The following is an 8,137-nucleotide window of genomic DNA, read 5'->3' as shown; positions in this document are numbered from 1 at the left end:
TGTCTAACACCACATCTTATTACAAAATGACATTTTTATAAAACTTCATAGAATAAGCCTGACACCAATGGGGATAAGGCAGCCCATGTGTTTAGTCTATATGACAGCATTCCTATAAAAATCATTTAAAACTAACATAGGAGAATATCACGGGTAAAATATGGCTTTGTGAAGCATTACTACTTTCTAATGAAGAAACTAGGCATTTTGGCCAGTAGTAGCAAGAAAACAATTCATGATATATCTTTAACTGAAATGTACAAGATATTAGCATAATAAGTTAAAAAGAAGAGGCACGCCTGTAATCCTAGCCCTTTGGGGGGCTGAGGCGAATAGATCATGAGGTCAAGAGATCGAGACCATCCTGGTCAACATGGTGGAACCCCGTCTCTACTAAAAATATAAAAAATTAGCTGGGCATAGTGGCATGTGCCTGTAATCCCAGCTACTCAGGAAGCTGAAGCAGGAGAATTGCCTGAACCCAGGAGGCAGAGGTTGCAGTGAGCCGAGATCGCGCCATTGAATTTCAGCCTGGGTAAGAAGAGCGAAACTCCGTCTCAAAAAAGAAAAAAAAAAAAAAAAAGGAAAAAAGGAGAAGTAAAGCAGTAGTCTAGGCAAAGAAAATAGCATTGGGACAAAAAATATGCAGGGTCAACCTCCACTAAATTTAGAGGAATTACTGTTGCAACAGAAAAGAATGGAATCGAACTCAGGCTGAGGTGCTGAGAAACATTCATCAATCCCAGGGAAGCGGACAGATGAGAACGGAGCATCCCGTCCTCCACTGGGAGCACCACCTGTGGCTTCTGCTACTGCAGCCCAGGGTGGGCAATGACAGCTGCAAACCCCAGGGACAGAGAAAGCAGGGAGAGGTGTGAGGGTCTCCAGACAACCAGGGCAACTTGCTCAGCCTCAGATAAGACCCAGAAATAATTATCTAAAAACCATGCTCTGTATGTACACTGAAGACCTACTAGGCATTTTAAATAACCCACTCACGTGATCAAACCATAAAGAATGAATCAGAGGTGGGCCACGTTTTCAAAGTGTGATTATTCCAGGACACAGCATCCCTGTCTCACTGTAGGGCTTCCATAGTGTGGTTCCGAAGCCCTACAAGGCATGGAAGCACAGCAGAAAGCGTGCTTGGCCCTTTCATTTCCACTCACCCGCTCCTGTTCTTAAGCCCTCATCCTCAAGATGTGAAGCTGTGTCTAGAACATCTCCAGGAAGCTTCCCATCCACAATTTCAGTCTAAACCCACTTGCCGTCCCCCACGTTGACGGCCTTCCTGCCAGTGAGCACAGTCTACACAGCGTCCCACTGAACGTCTTCATGTTTCCTCTCCACACTGGAATCTGCTCTCTCACTTCCCTCCTTGCTCCAGTCCTGTCCGCCCTCAAGGAGGGCATGAAGCCTCTACTGCTCCACAGGGTCACTTAACTTTAGTTAGACACTTAACTGGGGACACTTCTTCCACAGTGTCACGTGACGTTAGGCACTGACTGGGGACAAGCTTTTTGGCACCAGGGACAGTGCCAAAGACAATTTTTCCATGGGTGGGGGTAGGAATGGTTTTGGAATGAAACTGTTCCACCTCCTATCATCAGGCATTAGTTAGATTCTCGTACGGAGCACACAACCTAGATCCCTTGCACGCACAGTTCACAGTAGGGTCCACACTCCTATGAGAATCGAATGCCACTGCTGATCGGATAGGAGGCAGAGCTCAGGCAGTAATTCTCACTTGTCCATGACTCACCTCCTGCTGTGTGGCCCAGTTCTTAAAAGGCCACAGATCGACACTGGTCCTGAGCCCAGGGGCTGGGGAACCATGCCAGGAGCAATGAAGAGGTTTGGGAAACGGGGCCTGGGATTCCAACCTAGCTTTGGTGATGCCGAACCTTTATCGTTGGAGGCAACACATTGATCCTATGGACCAAACTACGGTATTCCTTAAAATAAGGACACTAACGTGTTCTTCCCTTTATGATGGATTGAAGGCAGCATTGTGTGACTTCATAGAAGTGTTATCAGCTGGATAACTCCTATAGGCCAGACAGAATTGTCAAAATACATATTTACTGTAGTAATATTGGCTAATACAAATTGAGTACTAAGAAATACTCATCCGTTATAATAACTCATAGTCACATGAATCCTTTTACTCCCTGTTACCATTAAAATCTTTTTGAGAAACATACATTAAAGAGAGAAATGAACATTAGATAGATTATTTACCTTAATCAAAGTCAAAAGTGACTGATCAACAAGGCTGATGCAAATTCCATATACTTCACTCAGGCCCTGGACTCTCTATTTCTCTGAATTCTGCAGTGCTGGCTTCTGTAAGTTTCTTTGCTATTTGTGTTCTGGGCCTAGAACCTGACAGCAGCTGATGCTCCAGGGATATTTGCTGACTGAGAGTCTTATGTGAGCATCACAGGCTCTCCTTGACATACGCCTCTGAAAGCCCCTTCTTTGGGATTTCATGTGAAACACCTGGGATCTCATCTTTTGACCCACACCCTTTATGTAGATGAAGTCAGGTTTATTAGCAGATGCCATCAGTCAGAATTCCCATTGATCCTCATTATTGAGTAAAGAGATTTATTGCTCTCAGGAAATGGTGGCCAGGATTACTGTTGACCTCTCCACAGACTGGGCTCTCACAGATAATGATACGGCCAGAAGGATGCACCCATCTGGGTCTACCGGTGCATGAGATTGTAGCAAGAACAGGTCCCCAAGAGTGTGATTCATCCTTGGGTCCAGCGCTTCCTGTGCAGAAGTAGGATCTGAATGTCTCTGAGAAGGAAAGAGACATGGACTCTTAGCGTGTACAAGTCAGTCAGGTGCAAGACCAGAGAGAAGGGGCTTTAGAAATGGAGTTCTGTGTTTACACTGAAATGTGTGTATTTGGGGAGGACTGAGGCACAGCACAGTGGAACAGAAGAGGAGCTGAAATAGAACACACAGAGTACCTTTGTGGCCCCCACGTCACTTTGAAATTTCTCTGATCTAACAGCTCCATCTATGGGCATGTTTTCTACATATATTCTGGGCATCTCTATGTGCCATTCACATGTTTGATTGGTATGGATCCAGAAAACCCTCTCTGGGATGGCACAGCCCCCTCAGGGTGAGTGGCAGCAGATGGAGAGGCCACCCTGACTCACAGCACAGAGCATAAAGGAACACATGCAAGACGGAATTTTAAAAGGGTAGGTGGGAAAGACACAAAACTCAGAAATTGACAAATAAATTTTAAATCTACATAAAAATAACTGCACATCAAAAGAAACCCTATAGAGAATGACAAACTCTAAAATTATTTCGAATACATATGACAGAGTCAATTTCAAACTATGTAAAGAGATGCTAGCAATCAAAAAATGAAAAGGCCAAGAAAGTAGAAAAAAAGATACTTCAGGGAAAATAAATACAAGTGCTTCTTAGGCATTAAATCATTTTGACCCTAATTTTTATGAAAAACGTAAACAAGACTTTACAGGGATATCAAATTTTACTTTGCACGTCGGAAATGATTTTGAAAGCTCTATAATGCAGGTATCAGCTGCTTTCAGCCACAAAGACCAGGAAACCAAACAAACAGTGGATTCCAAAGTAAGATCATGTTTCTCCTAAGTCGTGACACAATCAGATGTGGGCAAACAGGAGTGGGTGCAATATCACAACCGTGGCCTCAGGAACCAAGGAGTCTTGTATCTTCCTGCTCCTCCATCCATATGAAGGAATTATCTTTGTGGTAAAAAGGCAAAAAGACTTGTTGGTGCAAGTCCAAGCGCTTCCATGATCCAAGAAGAAATAAGGAAGAACACATAAAAGAATCACGAAAAATATAACCCAAACACAGAAATTCCCTTCATTATTTTAAAGAGTATCCCTCTTAGGGATTACCTCTTATTGGTCAGAACAGAGCTCACTGGTCATTGAGCTGTAAGAGAGTCTAAGACATCAAGTATTCCTAGAGGAACATGTGGGCAGGAAGGAAGGGCAATGACACTTGGTAAGCATTACGTGGTACAAAAGTAATCGGGGCTTTGGACCGTGAATTTTAAATCATTATAACTGGCTCAAACACAGCATTGTTAATTTAAATAGGAATCATTACGATCAACACATTTTTGCCAACGAGAAATAAGTTGGTTTATTTCTGTAGTGTAAAGATCTGTGCTTCAGGATTCAGTGAACTCTTGGAAAGCATTTTGTGCATCCTGCTGGCTGTGAAAGCACTTTCCTTGCAGAGAGTTTTCCAGATGCTTGAAGAGGTGGTGGTCGGTTGGCAAAAGGTCAGGTGAATATTGCAGATGAGGCAAAACTTCACAGCCCAATTCGTTCAGCTTTTGAAGCACTGGTTGAGTGGCGTGCCACTGGGCATTAGGTAGATAAGAATTGGGCCCTTTCTGTTGACCGATGCCGGCTACAGCTGTTGTAGTTTTTGGTGCATATCATGGATTTGCTGAGAATACTTTGGAGATGCAATGGTTTCTCGGGGATTCAGAAAGCTGAATCAGTAGTGGGTCAGACTGGCCACAGGGCACCGCACAGCGACCATGACCTGCTTTTGGTGCAAGTTTGGATTTGGGAAGTGCTTTGGAGCTTCTTCTCGGTCCAACCACTGAGCTGATCTCCTCTGGCTGTCGTACAAGATCCACTTTTTGTTACATGTCATAACCCGATCGAGAAATGATTTGTTGTTTCATAGAATAAGTGAAGGCAACACTTCAAAAAGACAATTTTTTAAATTTTCTGTCAACTCATGAGGCTCCCACTTACTGAGCTTTTTCATCTTTCCAGTTTGCTTCAAATGCTGAACAACTGCAGAACAGTTGATGTTGAGTTCTTTGGCAATTTCTAGTGTAGTTGTAAGAGGGTCAGCCTGAATGAATGCTCTCACTGGTCGCGGTCAACTTCCAATGGATGACCACTATGCTCCTCATCCTCAAGGTCATCTTTGCAAACTTCCCGAAGCACCACGGCCCTGTGTGCTGCTCAGCGCAGTGGTGCAGTGGGTCAAAATGTGCTGTCCTGGGCCGAACGTGTTGTTCACGTTGTGAGTTATCTCTGCTGCTTTATGACTCGTTTTGAACTAAAATAAAAAAACTGCTCAAATTTGCATTTTGTCTAAGATCATTTCCACAGTAAAATAAATATAAAATAGCGCTGGGCACAGTGGCTCAAGCCTGTAATCCCAGCACTTTGGTAGGCCGAGGTGGGTGGATCACGAGGTCAAGATTTCAAGACCATCCTGTTCAACATGGTGAAACCCCATCTCTACTAAAAATACAAAAAATCAGCTGGGCATGGTGACGCGTGCCTGTAGTCCCAGCTACTCGGGAGGTTAAGGCAGGAGAATTGCCTGAACCCAGGAGGCAGAGGTTCCGGTGAGCCGAGATCGCGCCATTGCACTCGAGCCTGGGTAACAAGAGCGAAACTCCGTCTCAAAAAATAAGTAAATAAGTAAATAAATAAATAAAAAATAGACAGCAACTAGTAAGTTACTAGCAAAAAAGCATAAAGTGACACATGTCATTAAAATGGTCTAAAATGTAACCACGTTTATTTAAGAATGTATTCCATTATCAAACAGCAAATTTCAATACAAATACTGCAATTACTTTTGCACCAACCAGGGCTTTCTAAAAGAAATTCCGCTGGGCAACAGTCGGGGTGACTTTTGTTTTCAGTAAATAGAACAAACTTTAGTGAGGACAACATAGCAACAAATTCAAAATACTTAAGACACAATCTTTAACCTGGCAATCTAATTTCAAAGATATTGTCATTTACAGGCAAGCTGATGACTATAAAATTATATTCAGTGCCGTTTACACTTGTCACGGCAAAGCTTAGAAATACACAGATTATAACAATTTGACAATATTTTTATAATATAAAAATAGCAAAGTGATGTCATGTGCAAAAGCTGGAATAGTATAGGGCATAATTATAATGATGTTCTTTGAGTTTTGATACACAACGTGTACTAGACACAGCATTAGAAGGAAAAAGCAAGTGAGGAAGAATGTGTAAAATTGGGAAGTGGTGGTTTCCAGGAGCAGAACCGCAGGGCTGAGGGAACAGATGGGAGCCTGTTACCCTTTCAACCTGTTGTTCCGGCTGCATGATTCAAGATATAATTTGGGAGGCCGACACAGGTGGATCACCTGAGGTCAGGAGTTCCAGACCAGCCTGGTCAACACGGCGAAACCCCATCTCTGAAAAGAATACCAAAATTAGCCGAGCATGGTGGGACATGCCTATAACCCCAGCTCCTGGGGTTGGCGCTGAGGCAGGAGAATTGTTTGAACCCGGAAGCAGAGGTTGCAGTGAGCTGAGATCACTCTATTGCACTCCAGCCTGGGAGAAAGAGTGAGACTCCGTCTCAAATAAAAAAGAAAAGAAAAAGAGATTTTATACTTAAAACAATATCAAAGATTCTAGAAGAGGGCTACAGACATGTCAAATGTTTTGATATTTCTTAAAGTACACATAGATATGTTAATGGTACAAATTTTACAAATGACACCCACTTTAGTTTTACTTATTCTTGACCTAGTGTCTTAATGAGCTCATTTGGCCTTAGCCTGAAAAAGTCATTTTGTCCTTTTCACACTGGCCCCAGGAGGAGGCTACACACCCTATAACCTCTCCCTGAGGGTGGAAATGCCCCTGAATTCTGCACTGGTTAACTTTCCACAATATCGGGTTCTGGTCTGGGGCTCCAGAGAGTGGCAGGGCCCATCTTCAGAAAATAAGAGGCAGTTGTTCCCCAACTTAATGAATGAAATTTTGTTTTCTTTATGTTTTTCAATATCAGAATGAAAATATTCAAGTAGATGGCCAACAGAAAAGTAAATCAGGGTCCTCAGCCTCCTTGTCAGCTTGGACCCAGTCCAGACACTCTAAACATAAAGTCTCACGGCCACAAGGAAAGCTGGGAAAACAGCAGAACACAAAGAAGACCTGGAGGGCAAGGGCTGCCCTGCCCCCACCCATCACATGCACACCTCCTCTCACTGCAGCATCTGTCTCAGCCCTTCTCCCAGCAGACCTATAAATCCAGGCTGACTCCTCACTCCCCACACAGTCGATCCTGCTCTTCCTTCTGCAGGTGACTCCAGCCACAATGAGGACCCTCGCCATCCTTGCTGCCATTCTCCTGGTGGCCCTCCAGGCCCAGGCTCAGCCATCCCCGGCAAGAGCTGACAAGATTGCAGCCCAGGAACAGCCTGTGGCAGAGGACTGTGACTTTGCCCTCTCCTTCACACGGAACACAAGCTCAGGTTTTAGAGCTTCAGGGGAGATATTCCAGCATTGCAGAGCTAGCAGTCTAGAGAGGAAAACCCAGGCACCTCTTGAGTGAGACCCAACAGCTGGCTCTTTCTAGACAGAAAAAACCAGGCACCTCTCGAATCAGACTCAACAGCTGGCTCTTTCTAGAGAGGAAAAACCAGGCACTTCTAGAATCAGACCCAACAGCTGGGTCTTTCTCTTTTGTGAACACCTCCCCAGGTCTCAATTTCCTCATGTGCAGAGTACAAGGAAGGAACCAGTTGATATACTACAGATACATTTTCTCCAAAGATGTTTGATTTTCTGACAATTCTGAGACTCACACTTATTTTATGCTCTGCAGAAGCATCCTGGGCCATCTCCCCTGCATCATTGGTGAGAGGCCACTTTTGAAGAAATACAGTTCACTTTGTCTATTAGAGGAGTTTTAGAAACTGGGGACAGGTCTAAGAGTGTGATCAGATACCTGGGTGATGGGGAAGGAGCACGAAAACGTGAGTGAATGAGAACAGGTCTCCAATCCTACCTGTGAGCAGCACTGCGGTGTACTGTGATTCCTGTTGACCGAGCTGATTATGCTGCTGCTGTGATGTGGCCACCATGTTGAATGTAATCAGCCCAGGAGGTAACTGCACGTGGATTCTCCTTACCACCCCGTCTGACCACAGTCCTAATGTCTGATGCTCTATGTGTCCCCAGGAGGTAACTGCACGGGGATTCTCCTTACCACCCCGTCTGACCACAGTCCTAATGCCTGATGCTCTATGTGTCCCCAGGAGGTAACTGCACGGGGATTCTCCTTAGCACCCCGTCTGAC

The 8,137-nt window shown here is 44.3% G+C and overlaps 1 pseudogene; it reads right to left on the bottom strand.

The window, feature by feature from the left end:
• Nucleotides 1-3,799: 3,799 nt before the first annotated feature.
• Nucleotides 3,800-7,922, bottom strand: LOC128929507 (histone-lysine N-methyltransferase SETMAR pseudogene; annotated as a pseudogene).
• Nucleotides 7,923-8,137: the final 215 nt, after the last annotated feature.

This window comes from Callithrix jacchus, chromosome 13 (assembly GCF_049354715.1).
Source record: "Callithrix jacchus isolate 240 chromosome 13, calJac240_pri, whole genome shotgun sequence".
Taxonomy (NCBI): domain Eukaryota; kingdom Metazoa; phylum Chordata; class Mammalia; order Primates; family Cebidae; genus Callithrix; species Callithrix jacchus.
This window is presented reverse-complemented; position numbering and strand designations above follow the sequence as displayed.